At 41.8% G+C, this 16,326-nt stretch overlaps 1 protein-coding gene and 1 pseudogene across 2 annotated transcripts in view; one reads left to right on the top strand and one right to left on the bottom strand.

The window, feature by feature from the left end:
• Window positions 1-16,326, top strand: part of LARP4 (La ribonucleoprotein 4) — a 200,898-nt gene that overhangs the window by 8,683 nt on the left and 175,889 nt on the right. The gene's annotated exons all lie outside the window — the stretch shown is intronic.
• Window positions 3,644-4,273, bottom strand: LOC100401525 (large ribosomal subunit protein uL5 pseudogene; annotated as a pseudogene).

The raw sequence follows: 16,326 nt of genomic DNA, 5'->3' as shown, positions 1-16,326 counted from the left end.
GTCATGTTCCAGATCTTAAAGCCTCTCAGTTTTTCCCCATTCAGTATGATACTAGCTGTAGGCTAGCTATGGCTTTTACTGTGTTAAGGTATGTTCTTTCTATACCCAGTGTTCTTAGGGTTTTTATGATGAAGGGATGTTGAATTTTATCAAATGCTCTTTCAGCATCAATTGAAATAATCATATGGTTTTTGTCCTTCATTCTGTTGATTCTTTAAATGTTTAGTAGAATTCAGTGGTGAAGCCATTGGGTCTTGGACTTTTCTTTGATGAGAGACTTGGCTGAGCACAGTGGCTCATGCCTGAAATCCCAGCATTTTAGGAGGCCAAGGCAGAGGGATCACCTGAGGTCAGGAGTTCGAGACCAGCCGGCCAATATGGCAAAATCCCATCTCTATTAAAAATACGAAAATTAGCTGGACGTGGTGGCATGCACCTGTAATCCCAGCTACTCAAGAGGCTGAGGCAGAAGAATAGATTGAACCCGGGAGGCAGAGGTTGCAGTGAGCTGAGATCACGCCACTGCACTCCAGCCTAGGTGACAGAGCAAGACTGTCTCAAAAAAAAATTAGCTGTATATGGTGGCGCACGCCTGTAGTCTCAGCTACTCAGGAGGCTGAAGCAGGAGAATCACTTGTACCTGGGAGGCAGAGGTTGCAGTGAGCTGAGATCAAACCACTGCACTCTTGGGCAACAGAGTGACACTCCGTCTCGAATGAATGAATGAATGAGACTTCTTATTACAGCTTTAATCTCATTTTGTATTTCTTCATGGTTTAATTTTGGAAGGTTGTTTGTGTTGAGGAACTTACCTATTTCATCTAGATTTTCCAACTTATTGGATATATAGTTGCTCATTGTAGCCACTAAGCATCTTTTGAATTTCTGGGATATCAGTTGTCTTCTTTTTAATCTCTGATTTTATTTGAGTCTTCTCCCTTTGTTTCTTAGTCTGCCTAAAGCTTTGTCAGTTTTGTTTGTCATTTCAAAAAACCTACTCTTCATTTTGTTGATATTTTTATTGTTTTCTTTGTTTCCATTTTATTTATTTCTGCTCTGATCTTTATTATTTCTTTTCTTCTACTAACTTGGAGTTTAATTTGCTCTTGATTTTCTTTTCTTGCTGGAGTGCAGTGGAGCAATCTCGGTTCACTGCAACCTCTGCCACCCGGATTCAAGCCAGTCTTCTGCCTCAGCCTTCCAACTAACTGAGATTATAGGCACCTGCGACCATACCTGGCTAATTTTTTGTATTTTTAGTAGTGACAAGGTTTCATTATGTTGGCCAGGCTGGTCTCAAACTCCTGACCTCAGGTGATTAGCCTGCTTTGACCTCCCAAAGTACTGGGATTACAAGTGTGAGCTACTGTGCCTGGCCCTATATATATATATCTATTTTTTTTTTTTGAGACCAGATCTCTCACTCTGTCACCCAGGTTGGATTGCAGTGGCTTGATTCTGGCTTACTACAACCTCTGCCTCCTGGGCTCAAGCAATCTTCCCACCTCAGGCCCCTACCCACCCCCCCGCCCCCCTGCCCCAAGTAGCTGTGACTACAGGCATATGCCACTATGCCTGGCTAACTTTTTGTATTTTTGTTAGAGACAGAGCACCGTGTTGTCCAGGCTGGTCTCAAACTCCTGTGCTCAAGTGATCCACCCACCTCAGCCTCCCAAAGTACTGGAATTACAGGCGTGAGCCACTGTGCCCTGCCTGTTTTTCTAGTTCTTTAAGATATTTCATGTCCACAGAGGAGATCTAAAGAAAAAATAGATGTTTCATTTGGTTATTTATTTGAAGTTTTTCTCCTCTTCCTCCTCTTATTCTTCCTTCTTCCTTCTCCTTCTTCAGTCTTCTTCTTCCTCCTTTGTTCTTCTTCTTTTTTAATTTGAGACAGGGTCTCACTATGTTGCCCAGGCTGGTCTTGAACTCCTACCTCAAGTGATCCTCCCACCTCAGCCTCCCCAAGTGCTAAGATTATAGGAGTGAGCCACTATGCCTGGCCTTTTATATATATATATGTTTGTTTTTTAATTATACTTTAAGTTCTGGGGTACATGTGCAGAATGTGCATGTTAGTTATATAGGTATACACGTGCCATGGTGGTTTGCTGCATCCATCCCCTGTCATCTACATTAGGTATTTCTCCTAATATTAGCCCTCCCCAATCCTCCCCACCCCACTATCCCTTCCCTAGTCCCCCCACCCCTCAACAGGCCCCAGTGTGTGATGTTCCCCTCCCTGTGTCCATGTGTTCTCGTTCTTCAACACCCACTTATGAGTGAGAACATTCAGTGTTTGGTTTTCTGTTCTTGTGTCAGTTTGCTGAGAATGATGGTTTCCAGCTTCATCCATGTTCCTGCAGAGGACATGAACTCATCCTTTTTTATGGCTGCATAGTATTCCATGGTGTATATGTGCCACATTTTCTTTATCCAGTCTATCATTGATGGGCATTTGGGTTGGTTCCAAGTCTTTGCTATTGTAAACAGTGCTGCAGTAAACATACATGTGCATGTGTCTTTATAATTGAATATTTTATAATCCTTTGGGTATATACCCAGTAATGGAATTCCTGGGTCAAAAATGTTATTTCTAGTTCTGGATCCTTGAGGAATTGCCATACGGTCTTCCACAATGGTTGAACTAATTTACACTCCTACCAACAGTGTAAAAGCTTTCCTATTTCTCCACATCCTCTCCAGCATCTGTTGTCTCCTGATTTTTTACTGATCGCCATTCTAACTGGCATGAGATGGTATCTCAATGTGGTTTTGATTTGCATTTCTCTAATGACAAGTGATGATGAGGTTTTTTCACGTTTGTTGACTGTATAAATGTCTTCTTTTGAGAAGTGTCTGTTCATATTCTTCAGCCACTTTTTGATGGGGTTGTTTGTTTTTTCTTGTAAATTTGTTTAAGTTTTTTGCAGATTCTGCTTATTAGTCCTTTGTCAGATGGGTAGATTTCAAAAATTTTTTCCCATTCTGTTGATTGCTGGTTCACTTTAATGATAGTTTCTTCTGCTATGCAGAAGCTCTTAAGTTTAATTAGATCCCATTTGTTTATTTTGGCTTTTGTTGCCACTGCTTTTGGTGCTTTAGTCATGAAGCCTTTGCCTATGCCTATGTCCTGAATGGTATTGCCTAGGTTTTCTTTTAGGGTTTTTATGGTGTTAGGTCTTATGTTTAAGTCTTTAATCCATCTGAAGTTAAATATCACTTATAGCTATAAAGTTCGCTCTTAGTATTGCCTTTGCTGTAGCCCATGGATTTTGGTGTGTTGTGTTTCCATTATCATTTATTATAATAATTTTAATTTCCTTCTTAGTTTCTGTATTGACCCAGTGGTCATTCAGGAACATATTGTTTAATTTCCATGTGTTTGTATAGTTTCCAAAATTCCTGTTATTTGATTTCTAATTTTATTCCATTGTGGTCAGAAAAGATGCTTGATATACATCTTTTCGGAGTGTTTTAAGATTTGTTTTGTGATCTTGCATATGGTCTTATGTATTGTGGAGAATGTGTATTCTGCAGCTGTTGGATGAAATGTTCTGTAAATATCAGGTCCATTTGGTTTATTATGCAGATTGTTATTTCTTTGTTGATTTTCTTTTCTTTTTTAACATTTCAGTGAACACTTTTTATTGGTCTTTTGGATAGAAATGGAAATTTATTTGCCAGGAAGGATGATCCCATCATACTTCTGGTGGAACCAGCACATGGCCTCCTCTTTGCTGATTCTGTGTTTGGCCCCATGCAGCCTGTCCTGTGCTTCTTGTTTGCCATGCAGAAACCTGGCCTACCCAGCACACATAGAAGTCCAGGCCGTACATACAATGCTTGGGTCATATTTGATCCCCAGATCGACGTGTTCCTGGATCCCAAAACCAAAGTTTCCAGTATCAGAGAAGTTTTTTTTTTCTTTTTTAACTCATACTCCCACACCTTTAAACCCTTCTCCAAGATTTCTTTTGCCTTGGCCCCTCGAACTGTGTGGTGGACAGCAATCTTTTCATTTCTCCAGATGCCAAAGGATCTGACAGTGTATTTCACTTTGGAAAATATGGGGGTCTGCCCTGTGTGCTGCTCCAACACTTTGCTACTCTGGTTAGTCTGTCTCCACTCTCCCCAACACAGATGTTGAGACAGTGCTTGCGGATGCGAAGTCCCTGCATGCGGTTCTCCTTTTCACTTTGATCTGCCATGGTGGAGAACATGAAGAGCTCTTTGTTGGTTTTCTATCTGGAAAATTTGTTCAGTGCTGTAAGTGGGGTATTGAAGTCTAGCTTTTACTGAATTGGGGTCTTTCTCTTTAGCTCTACTAATATTTGCTTTATATATCTGAGTGCATATATGTTTACAACTGTTATATCCTCTTGCTAAATTGACTTTTTTGGGGCGGGGGGTGACCGGGAAGAACTAGAGGTATTCCCGGGGCGGCTGGAGGACTGAGTCGAGCCGGGACCCAAGTCCTCCGGTATCCCAGCAGCCACAGCAACTTCTTTTTTTGTTGTTGTTGTTGAGATGGAGTCTTGCTTTGTTGCCCAGGCTGGAGTGCAGTGGCACAGTCTCAGCTCACTGCAACCTCTACCTCCCAGGTTCAAGCGATCCTCCTGCCTCATTTTCCCTAGTAGCTAGGATTACAGGCATGTGCCACCATGCCCAGCTAATTTTTGTATTTTGAGTAGAGACAGGGTTTCACCACGTTGGCCAGGCTGGCTTCAAACTCCTAACCTCAGAAGATCCACCCACCTCGGCCTCCCAAAATGCTGGGATTACAGGCGTGAACCACCGCGCTGGGCCGCTGAATTGACTTATCGTTATTTAATGACCCTTATCTCCTCTTACGGTTTTGTTTTTTTGGAAATCTCTTTTGTCTAATATAAGTATAGCTACTCCTGCTCTTTTTTGGTTTTCATTGGCATGGAATATCTTTTTCCTTTTTTTTCCTTTTTAGTGTATTTGTGTCTCTATAGGTGAAGTGTGTTTCATGTAGGAAACAGATCATTGTTTTTTTAATCCATGCAGCCACTCTAGGTCTTTTTATCGGAGAGTTTAGTTCATTTACATTCAAAAATGTTAACACGTAAGGACTTACTCCTGCCATTTTGTTATTTGTTTTTTGGCTGTTTGTGGTCTTCTCTCCCTTCCTTCCTTCCTATCTTTTAGTGAAGGTGGTTTTCTCTGGTGGTATGATTTAACTTATTTCTTTTTATTTTTGTGTTTGTTTTTTTTTAAACAGGATCTTGCTCTGTTATCCTGCTGGAGTGTGGTGTTGTGATCATGGCTCACTGAAGCCTTGACCTCCCGGATTCAAGCCATTCTCTCACCTCAGCCTCCCAAGTAGCTGGGACTACAGGCACACCATTATCTTTTTCAATTTGAGATTACTATGAGGCTTGTAAAATACTGTCTTATAACCCGTTATTTTATTTTATTTTTATTTATTTTTATTTTTTGAGACGGAGTTTCATTCTTGTTACCCAGGCTGGAATGCAATGGCGCGATCTCGGCTCACCGCAACCTCCGCCTCCTGGGTTCAGGCAATTCTCCTGCCTCAGCCTCCTGAGTAGCTGGGATTATAGGCACACACCACCATGCCCAGCTAATTTTTTGTATTTTTAGTAGAGACGGGGTTTCACCATGTTGACCAGGATGGTCTCGATCTCTTGACCTCATGATCCACCTGCCTCGGCCTCCCAAAGTGCTGGGATTACAGGCTGGAGCCACCACGCCCAGCCTCTAACCTGTTATTTTAAACTGAAGACAACACTGATTGCATAAAGAAACAAGCAAAAGGAAAACTAATAAAAACTCTATAGTTTAACTTCATCCACCCCCCTTTTAACTTTTTGTATTTATATCTTATTGTACTGTCTATGTCTTTATTTATTGAGACAGAGTCTCACTCTGATGCCCAGGCTGGAGTGCAGTGGCACAGCTTGGCTCATTGCAACTTCTAACTCCCGGGTTCAAGAGATTCTCTTGCCTCAGCCTCCTGAGTAGCTGGAATTATAGGTGTGAGCCACCACACCCAGCCTAGAGTTGATTGGTTCATCTTTTAGTCTTTCTACTTAAGAGAAGAGTAGTTTATACACTACAATTACAATGTTATAGTATTCTGTGCTTTTCTGAGTACTTACTATTATCATTGAGTTTTTTTTTTTTTTTGAGACGGAGTTTCGCTCTTCTTACCCAGGCTGGAGTGCAATGGCTTGGTCTCTGCTCACCGCAACCTCCGCCTCCTGGGTTCAGGCAATTCTCCCGCCTCAGCCTCCTGAGTAGCTGGGATTACAGGCACGCGCCACCATGCCCAGCTAATTTTTTGTATTTTTAGTAGAGACGGGGTTTCACCATGTTGACCAGGATGGTCTCGATCTGTTGACCTCGTGATCCACCCGCCTCGGCCTCCCAAAGTGCTGGGATTACAGGCGTGAGCCACCACGCCTGACCCTATCATTGAGTTTTATACCTTCAAGTGATTTCTTCTTGCTCATTAACACCCTTTGCTTCCTGCCTGAAGAAATCCCTTTAGCATTTCTTTTAGGACAGGTCTAGTGTTGAAAAATTCCTTGGCTTTTGTTTGTCTGGGAAAGTCTTATTTCTCCTTCATGTTTGAAGGATATTTGCTGGACACGCTAAGGTAAAAGTTATTTTCCTTCAGTACATTAAATTTTCTTGCCACCTCTCCTGGCCTGTAAGGTTTCCACTGAAAAGTCTGCTGCCAGATGTATTGGAGCTCCATTGTATGTTACTTGTTTCTTTTCTCTTGTGGCTTTTAGGATCCTTTCTTTATCCTTGACTTTTGGGGGTTTGGTTATTAAGTGCTTTGAGGTAGTCTTATTTGGGTTAAATAAGTGTTCTATAACCTTCTTGTTATTCTATAATATTCTTGTACTTGAGTATCTTTCCCTAGGTTTGGGAAGTTCTCTATTATAATCTCCTTGAATAAACTTTATCTCTTTCTCTACCTTCTCTTTAAGGCCAATAACGCTTAGATTTACCTTTTGAAGCTATTTTCTAGATCTTGTAGGCATGCTTGCTTGCTCGCTTGCGCGCTCTCTCTCTCTCTCTCTCTCTCTCTCTCTCTCTCTCTCTCTTTCTTTCTCTTTTTTCTTTTCTTTCTTTCTGACAGAGTTTTACTCTTGTTGCCCAGGCTGGAGCATAACAGCGCTATCTCAGCTCACCACAACCTCTGCCTGCTGGCTTCAAGCAATTCTCCTGCCTCAGCCTTCTGAGTAACTGGGATTACAGGCTACCACCACCACACTTGGTTAATTTTGTATTTTTAGTAGAGTCAGGGTTTCTCCATTATGGTCAGGCTGGTCTCAAACTCCTGACCTCAGGTGATCTACCTGCCTCAGTCTCCCAAAGTGCTGGGATTACAGTCATGAGCCACCATGCCCAGCAGTTTATTCTTTTTTTTGTTTTTTATTTTGTCTCCTCTGATCGTATATTTTCAAATAGCCCATCTTCAAACTCACTAATTGTTTCTTCTGCTTGATTAGTTCTGCTGTTAAGAGACTCTAATCCTTTCTTCAGTATGTCAGTTGCAGAATTCTCAACTCCAGAATTTCTGCTTGATTCTTTTTAATCATTTCAATCTGTGTTAAGTTTATCTGATAGAATTCTGATTCCTTGTCTGTATTATCTTGGAGTTCTTCGAGCTTCCTTAAAACAGCTGTTTTGAATAATGTCTCTGGAAGACTACATATCTCTCTTTGTTTTCAGGATTGGTCCCTGGTACCTTATTTAGGTTGGTGAGGTCATGTTTTCTTGGATGGTCTCAATGCTTGTGGATGTTCATTGGTGTCTAGGCATTGAAGAGTTATGTATTTATTGTAGTCTTCACAGTCTGGGTTTGTTTGTATTCATCTTTTTTGGCAAGGCTCTCCAGGTATTCAAAGGGACTTGAATGTTATGATCTAAGCTATATCTGCATTAAGGACCACGACAAGCCTAGTAATGCTGTGATTCTTGTAGACTCATAGAGGTACCACCTTGGCATTCTTGGATAAGATCCAAAAGAATTTTCTGAATTGCCAGACAGGGACTCTTGTTCTCTTCCCTTAATTTCTCCCAAAGAAATGGAGTCTTTCTGTCTTTGCTGAGGCTGCCTGGAGCTGGGAGTGGGTGACACAAGAACATCTTTTGATGCTTATTCACCATTTGGATTTTCTTTGTTGTAAATCACTTATTCAAATCCATTGCTCATTGTCTCTCTAGTTTGTTTGCTATGGTTGTTTTTCTGTGTCCTTCCTGGTACTTGTTCATTGGTATACATATCTTCCATAGCATAAGGACAATTTTTTTTTCTTTGTAACGGAGTTACACTCTGTTGCCCAGGCTGGAGTACAATAGCTTTATCTCAGCTCACTACAACCTCTGCCTCCCAGATTCAAGCAATTTTCCTGCCTCAGCCTCCAGAGCAGCTGGGATTACAGGCATGCGCTACCATGCCTGGCTAATTTTTATATTTTTAGTAGAGACAGGGTTCCACCATGTTGGCCAGGCTGGAGTAAGTACAATTTTTAAATTCTGCTTCTCTTACTTCATACTTCTATAAGTAAAAGTCATTAATTTTTAAAATACAATAAAAATTTATTGAGTACATACAATATGCCAGGTACAGTGCTAAGCAGTGAGGATTCACTGGAGAACAAGATAGTAATTCAGTGGGATGCATAATTAAATATGTGAAATACTTTAGATAAGTGTTATGGTAAGGGAAATACAGGAGGCTAGTAGCCCTTAGGAGGGGTACTTAAACTGGAGTTGGGAATCAAGGATGTCTTCATAGTAGGGAATTGATGTCTAAATTGAATGGTAAATAGATATTATTAATGCAAGACAGAGGTGTGTATCTCTGTGTGTGTGTGTGTGTGTGTGCGTGTATGTATTTGGTTGGCTCACTGAAAGGGTTAGATGGGATAGGACCAACAGGGGAGAGCAAAGCATTATAGGGTTATGTTTACATAAAAAATGAGAAAATAGGTTGGGCACTGTGGCTCACGCCTGTAATCCCAGGACTTTGGGAGGCCAATGGGTGGATAGCAGAATCAGGAGTTCAAGACCAGCTTGGCCAACATGGTGAAACCCCATCTCTACTAAAAATCCAAAAAAAATTAGCTGGGTATAGTGGTGTGTACCTGTAATCCCAGCTACTCAGGAGGCTGAGGCAGGAGAATCACTTGAAGCAAGGAGGTAGAGGTTACAGTGAGCCGAGATTGCGTCACTATACTCCAGCCTTGGTGACAGAGCAGAACTCCTTCACAAAAAAAAAAAAAAAAATACAAGTTACTCAGGAAGCTGAGGCGGGAGAATCGCTTGAATCTGGGAGGTAGAGGATGCAGTGAGCTGAAATCATGCCACTGCATTCCAGCCTGGACGACAGAGTGAGACTTTGCCAAAAAAAAAAAAAAAAAACAAAAAGGAAAATACAGTACAGCTTAAGTCTAAGGTGTAGGAGGTGGTAGTCATGGATGAGGCTGAAAAGCTAAGCAGAGGCTGGATCTTACAAGGTGTTGAAAGACATGTTAAGGAGTTTGAGCTCTGTCCTAGGAGAACTGGGGAGCTCTTAACCCTGTGCCTTAAAGCTAAAGACTACCTATATCAGAATCACTTAGAGGTCCTATTAAAAATGCTCACTTCTGTTTTCTGCCCCATATCTATTAAATCAGCATCACTGGAGTGAAGTCCCCAAATCTATATTTTTTAACAATGCTCCCAAGTAATTTTTTTTTTCGAGATGGAATTTTGCTCTTTTCCCCCAGGCTGGAGTGCAATGGTTTGATCTTGGCTCACTGCAACCTCTGCCTTCTGGGTTCAAGCGATTCTCCTGACTCAGCCTCCTTAGTAGCTGTGATTATAGGTGTGCACCACCACATCCAACTAATTTTTGTATTTTTAGTAGAGATGCGTTTTCGCCCTGTTGGCCAGACTGGTCTCAAACTCCTGACCTCAGGTGATCCGCCCACCTTAGCCTCCCAAAGTGCTGGGATTACAGATGTGAGCCACCGAGCCTGGCCCCAGTTAATTTTTTTATTTTTGTAGAGATGGGGTATCAGTATGTTGCCCAGGCCAGTCTCGAATTCCTGGCCTCAAGTGATTCTCCTGCCCTGGCCTCCCAAAGCACTGGGATTATAGGCATGGGCTACCATGCTCAGCCAGTTCATCCCTTTTTAATGCTAAGTAATATATTCCATTGTAGGCACATACCACAATTTATTAATTCACCAGTTGATGGACATTAGGGTTGTTTCTAGTTTGGTGCTATTTATTAATAAAGCTGCTGCGGACATTTACATAACAGTCTTCATATGGACCTGGTTTTTTGTTGTTGTTTTTTGAGATGGAGTCTCCTCTGTCACCAGGCTGGAGTGCAGTGGCACAGTCTTGGCTCACTGTAACCTCTACCTCACAGATTCAAGTGATTCTCCTGCCTGTGCCTCCCTAGTAGCTGGGATTACAGTCCTTGCCAGCATGCCCAGCTAAGTTTTGTATTTTGCACACCCAGCAACAGTGTCTTTCAAAAAGCAGAAGTTTAGACTGGGTGCAGTAGCTCACCCCTGTAATCCCAGCACTTTGGGAGGCTGAGGCGGGCAGATTGCTTGAGGTCAGGAGTTCCAGACCAACCTGGCCAACATGGTGAAACCCTGTTTCCACTAAAAGTACAGAAAGTTGCCAGGCATGGTGGCTCATGCCTATAATCCCAGCACTTGGGGAGGCCAAGGCAGGCAGATCACGGGGTCAGGAGATTGAGACCATCTGGCTAATACGGTATAACCCCGTCTCTGCTAAAAATAAAAAAAAAGCAGGGCCGAGTGGCACGCACCTGTAATCCCAGCTACTTGGGAGGTTGAGGCAGGAGAATCGCTTGAACCCAGGTGGCAGAGATTGCAGTGAGCTGAGCTCATGCCACTGCACTCCAGTCTGAGCAACAGAGTGAGACTCTGTCTCAAAAAAAAAAAAAAAAAAGCAGTTTAAAATTTTCAAGTACAACTTACTTTTTTTTTCAATGGCTTGTGCTTTTTGCATCCTATCTTATTTTATTTATTTGATTTTATTTTAAGGCATGGTTTCATCCTGTTGCACAGGCTGGAGTGCAGTGGTATGATATGGGTCACTGCAATCTTAACTACCCAGGCTCAAGTAATCCTTCCACCTGAGCCCCTCAAGTAGCTGGGACTCCTGGTGTACACCATCACGCCCAGCTAATTTTTGTATTTTTTGTAGTGCCTCCCAAAGTGCTGGGATTACAGCATCCTACCTAGGAAGTCCCAGATACTCAGGAGGCTGAGGCAGGAGAATCGCTTGAACCCAGGAGGCGGAGGTTGCAGTGAGCCAAGATTGAACTACTGCACTCCAGCCTGGGCAACAGAGCAAGATTCCATCTCAAAAAAAGAAAAAGAAAAAGTTAAATAAATATATTTGTGTGGGTCTATTTTCAGAAATTCTGTTCTATTCCATTTTACTCTATGTCTATGGTAATCATTTTAATAAAGAAAACAATTATTTAACATACTATTGTTCTTTAAAGAAGAAATAAAAGAAAACAGTTATTTTACTTTGGTGAAAATAACTGAAATTATTCTTAGGTATTATGAAAAAAGGCTGAATCTTTTTTTTTTTTTTTTTTTTGAGATGGAGTCTCACTCTTTCACCCAGGATGGAGTGCAATGGCTCGGTCTTGGCTTACTGCAACCTCCGCCTCCCAGGTTCAAGTGATTTTCCTGCCTTAGCCTCTGGGGTAGCTGGGATAACAGGTATGTGCCACCACGCCTGGCTAATTTTTGTATTTTTTAGTAGAGATGGGGTTTCACCATGATCTCGAACTCCTGACCTCAGGTGATCTGCCTGCCTCTGCTTCCCAAAGTGCTAGGGTTACAGACTAGAGCCACAGCACCCAGCCAGGCTGAATGTTAGATGTGTGAACAATTTGCATTCTTCCCAAATATCTCTTACTCTCACAGGGAATGTATGTGTATCTTAAAGGTATTTCCTGTAACTAATTTCTAGTGTAGTAAGTTATCATTGTATTGAACATGCATTTTTTGTGCATAGGAAGTAATTAGGCATTCTTTGCTTGTAGCTTCATTGTTCTCCAAATAAAAAAAGGAGTAAAATAAACTCATCATGTGGAAATCTTTAAAATAACCTAAACCAGGTCCTATTAAAGAATAATGAAAAAAAAAAAAGAAAATTTCAAAGGCTAAATCAACATAAATTCTGTTCTTTGGGAACAACAGCTACTTAAATACCACAAATCAAGGAAGGGGATTTCCTGACTTCTGCTTCCAAGCAATTCCAATAAATGAAGGAGGAAGTGATTTTCCTTTAAAAAACTTACTGTTGGCAGGATTAGTGTACTTCCTTTCACTCTTTTAGGATGTTAAACACATGTACACTAATATTCATGTACTTCATAAACCTTTGGGATTTTGTCAGATTCTAAGTAAAATGCAGATTTAAAATTTTTATTTCTATTTATTTTATTTATTTATTTTTGAGACAGTGTTTCACTCTTGTTGCCCACGCTGGAGTGCAGTGGCACAATCTTGGCTCACTGCAACCTCAACCTATTGGGTTCAAGTGATTCTCCTGCCTCAGCCTCCCAAGTAGCTGGAGGCATGCGCTACCACACCCAGCTAATTTTGTATTTTTAGTAGAGACAGGGTTTCACCTTGTTGGTCAGGCTGGTCTCGAACTCCTGACCTCAGGTGATCCACCCACCTCGGCCTCCCAAAGTGCTGGGATTACAGGTGTGAGCCACAGCACCTGGCTTTATTTATTTATTTATTTATTTTTTGGATGGAGTCTCACTCTGTCACCCAGGCTGGAGTGTAGTGGCATGTTCTTGGCTCACTGCAACCTCTGCCTACTGGGTGCAAGCAGTTCTCTGCCTCAGCCTCCCAAGTAGCTGGGATTACTACCACTATGCCTGGCTGATTTTTGTATTTTTAGTAAAGACGGTGTTTCATCATCTTGGCCAGGCTGGGCTTGAACTCCTGACTAAGTGATCCACCCACCTTGGCCTTCCAAAGTGCTGGGATTACAGGCATGAGTCACCATACCCGGTCTTTTATTTTTTTTGAGACAGAATTTTGCTCTTGTCACCCAGGATGGAGTGTGGTGGTAAGATCTCAGCTCACTGCAATCTCTATCTCCCAGGTTCAAGTGATTCTCCTGCCTCAGCCTCCCTGTAGCTGGTATTACAGGCGCCCACCATCATACCTGACTAACTTTTATATTTTTAGTAGAAACAGGGTTTTGCTATGTTGGCCAGGCTGGTCTCAAACTCCTGACCTCAGGTGACCTATGCATCTTGGCCTCCCATTGCTGGGGTTATAGGTGTGAGCAACCACACCCAGCCTATTTTTATTTTCAGATGAAGTTTTGCTCTGTTGCCCAGGCTGGAGTGCTGTGGCACAATGTGGGCTCACTGCAACCTCCGCCTCCCAGATTCAAGCAATCCTCCTGCCTCAGCCCCCCAGTAGCTAGGATTACAGGCACACACCACCATGCTTGGCTAATTTTTGTATTTTTAGTAGAGACAGGGTTTCACCATGTTGGCCAGGCTGGTCTTGAACTCCTGACCTCAGGTAATTAACTCACCTTGGCCTCCCAGAGTGCTGGGATTATAGGCGTGAGCCACTGGGCCTGGCCTATTTTTATTTTTTATTGGTTGAGATGGAGTCTCTGTCACCCAGGCTGGAGTATAATGGCTCAGTCTCAGCTCACCACAACCTCTGCCTCAAGTTCAGGTGATTCTCCTGCCTCAGCCTCCTGAGTAGCTAGGATTACAGCCATGCACCACCATGCCTGGCTAATTTTTGTATGTTTAGTGGAGACAGGGTTTCACATGTTGGCCAGGCTAGTCTCGAACTCCAGCCTCAAGTGATCCACTGCCCTTATCCTCTCAGAGTGCTGGGATTATAGGTGAAAGCCATGGTGCCAAGCTCAGAATGTTAAATTGTTTCAGTAAAAAGTCATTCTGTTATGGAAATATTACAGATGCATTACTAAAAGGGAGAGAAACATCAAGGCATAACACTTACTGTCAGGGATCTCCTATCCTGGTGGAATAAACATAAGCTTTGGAGTCAGAATAAATTTGCATTCTCTTTGACTTATTATAAGTCAGGGGGCAAGTTTCTTAGCTTCTCTAAGCCTCAGCTTCTTCCTTTGCAATAATAACACTTGACTGACAGTGTTACGAGGATTAAATTAAAAGACATCTAGTATTCTGCTTGGCCTAGAGTAAACACTCAGTAAATACTTTCTCACTTCTCCCAACTGAGTTTTCTGGAGGTAAATTGCATAGCCCACAGCAGAAGTTGATCTTTTGGTTCTTCCTCATTCTTTTTTAGTAACAGAATGTTAGAAGTTTGAAAAGTACTGGAGGATAGGAGAACACCTGAGCTCAGGGATCAGACTCTAGGATAAGAAACTAGTTCAGCAGGAAGTGTGCACTGTCAGCCCCTTAAGGATCATATGCTCAAAGTGTCCAATCCCATCGCACATGTTTAATACCTCAAATGTCAGTTGATGGTAGAAGACTCTCTAGGGAACTCTTTGAGAACAGTACCCAGCTTTAGTGGAAGGCTCACCTGAGAGCACCTTTTAGTCTTTCACTATCCTTCTTTGTCCTCAATGTAATTTAATTATGTCCTTTCTTGCTGCAGCTTTTAAATTCAGACCCTTGTTATTAGTGTCTGTCACCTTAAATTACCAGATTTGGGCTCTCTTCACCTCCTCCCATTTTTATCCTGCGAAAGAGATAGTGGTACTGCCTAATTTGTTTCTGTTTGTTCCTCTCATCTCCCCAACACACCTGATGTTTAACAATTAATTTTATTCCAAAAAGCAGAAAAAAAAATTTCCCAATGCCCTGGCTATTTCCTGGGGAACTCTCCACATCCATATTAGCAAAAAACAGATTCTCAGTTATGTGTGCAAATATCTTAATGTACTTTAGGGATCATGCAGACTAATCGTCAATTTCTGTTTTCAGAATATTGGCCAAAACATGAAATAGTCTCAATTGGACTGGTCATACTAATTTATTTTTATATCTGTATCACAATTCACATTTTATTGAAGAACAAAATGAAGATCAGACATTCTATATACTGTTTATATACTATATACTATATATACTTAATGCCCTGAGAATGTAAAAAGTATAATATTTGGACTTTATACCTAAGTTTCAAGGAAGGCAAAGTATTGTTAGAACTTAAAGTTCCTAATTCTGCTTTTTTGCATGTTCCAAAATTTTGTCCTATAGTGCATTGGAGCTATCTCAAGCATAAAAATGCACAGAACTCTTTCTCTGATTCTATGTATATAAAATATATTCATATGTATGTATGTACATTCACCTTACACTGTAACACCTAACAGTATTTCATTGGCCAAGTGTAGTGGCTCAAGCCTGTAATCCCAGCACTTTGGGAGGCCAAGGTGGATCACTTGAGGTCAGGAATTCGAGACCATCCAGGCCAACGTGGTAAAACCCCATCTCTACTAAAAGTACAAAAATTAGCCAGGCATGATGGCGTGGGCCTGTAATCCCTGCTACTCTGGAGGCTGAGGCAGAAGAATCCCTAGAACCCAGGAGGTAGAGGTTGCAGTGAGCTGAGATCACGCCAGTGCACTCCAGCCTAGATGACAGTGAGACTCTGTCTCAAAAAAAAAAAATCGACATACGAGATCAGATACATTTCTTCAGCCATAAATGGTGAGCAAACTTAATTTTAAATGTCATTTAAAATAACATTAAGGCCGGGTGCAGTGTCTCACAATTATAATTCCAGCACTTTGGGAGGCTGAGGTGGGCAGATCACTTAAGGCCAGGAGTTCAAGACTAGCCTGGACAACTTGGTGAAACCCGGTCTCTACTAAAAATACAAAAAAATTAGCCAGGAGTAGAGGTGGGTGCCTGTAATTCTAGCTACTTGAGAGGCTGAGGTGGGAGGATTGCTTGAACCTGGAAGGCTGAGGTTGCAGTGAGCTGAGATCATGCCACTGTACTCCAGCCTGGTAACACAGCAAGACTCCATCTCAAAAAAAAAAAAAAAAAAAAAAAAGGGTGTTGAGAAAATTGGCTGTTTGTATGGAAAAATAGGAAATGCCATCTCTATCTTACATCAAAATAAATTCCTGATATAGGCCAGGCGTGGTGGCTCACCTCTGTAATCCCAGCACTTTGGGAGGCCAAGGCAGGCAGATCACTTGAGGTCAGGAGTTTGAAACTAGCCTGGCCAACATGGAGAAACCTCATCTCTACTGAAAAAACAAAAATACAATTAGCCAGGG

Source organism: Callithrix jacchus, chromosome 9 (genome assembly GCF_049354715.1).
Source record: "Callithrix jacchus isolate 240 chromosome 9, calJac240_pri, whole genome shotgun sequence".
NCBI classification, from domain to species: Eukaryota; Metazoa; Chordata; class Mammalia; order Primates; family Cebidae; genus Callithrix; species Callithrix jacchus.
Note: the sequence above shows the minus strand (reverse complement) of the source record. Positions and strands in the feature narration are given on the sequence as shown.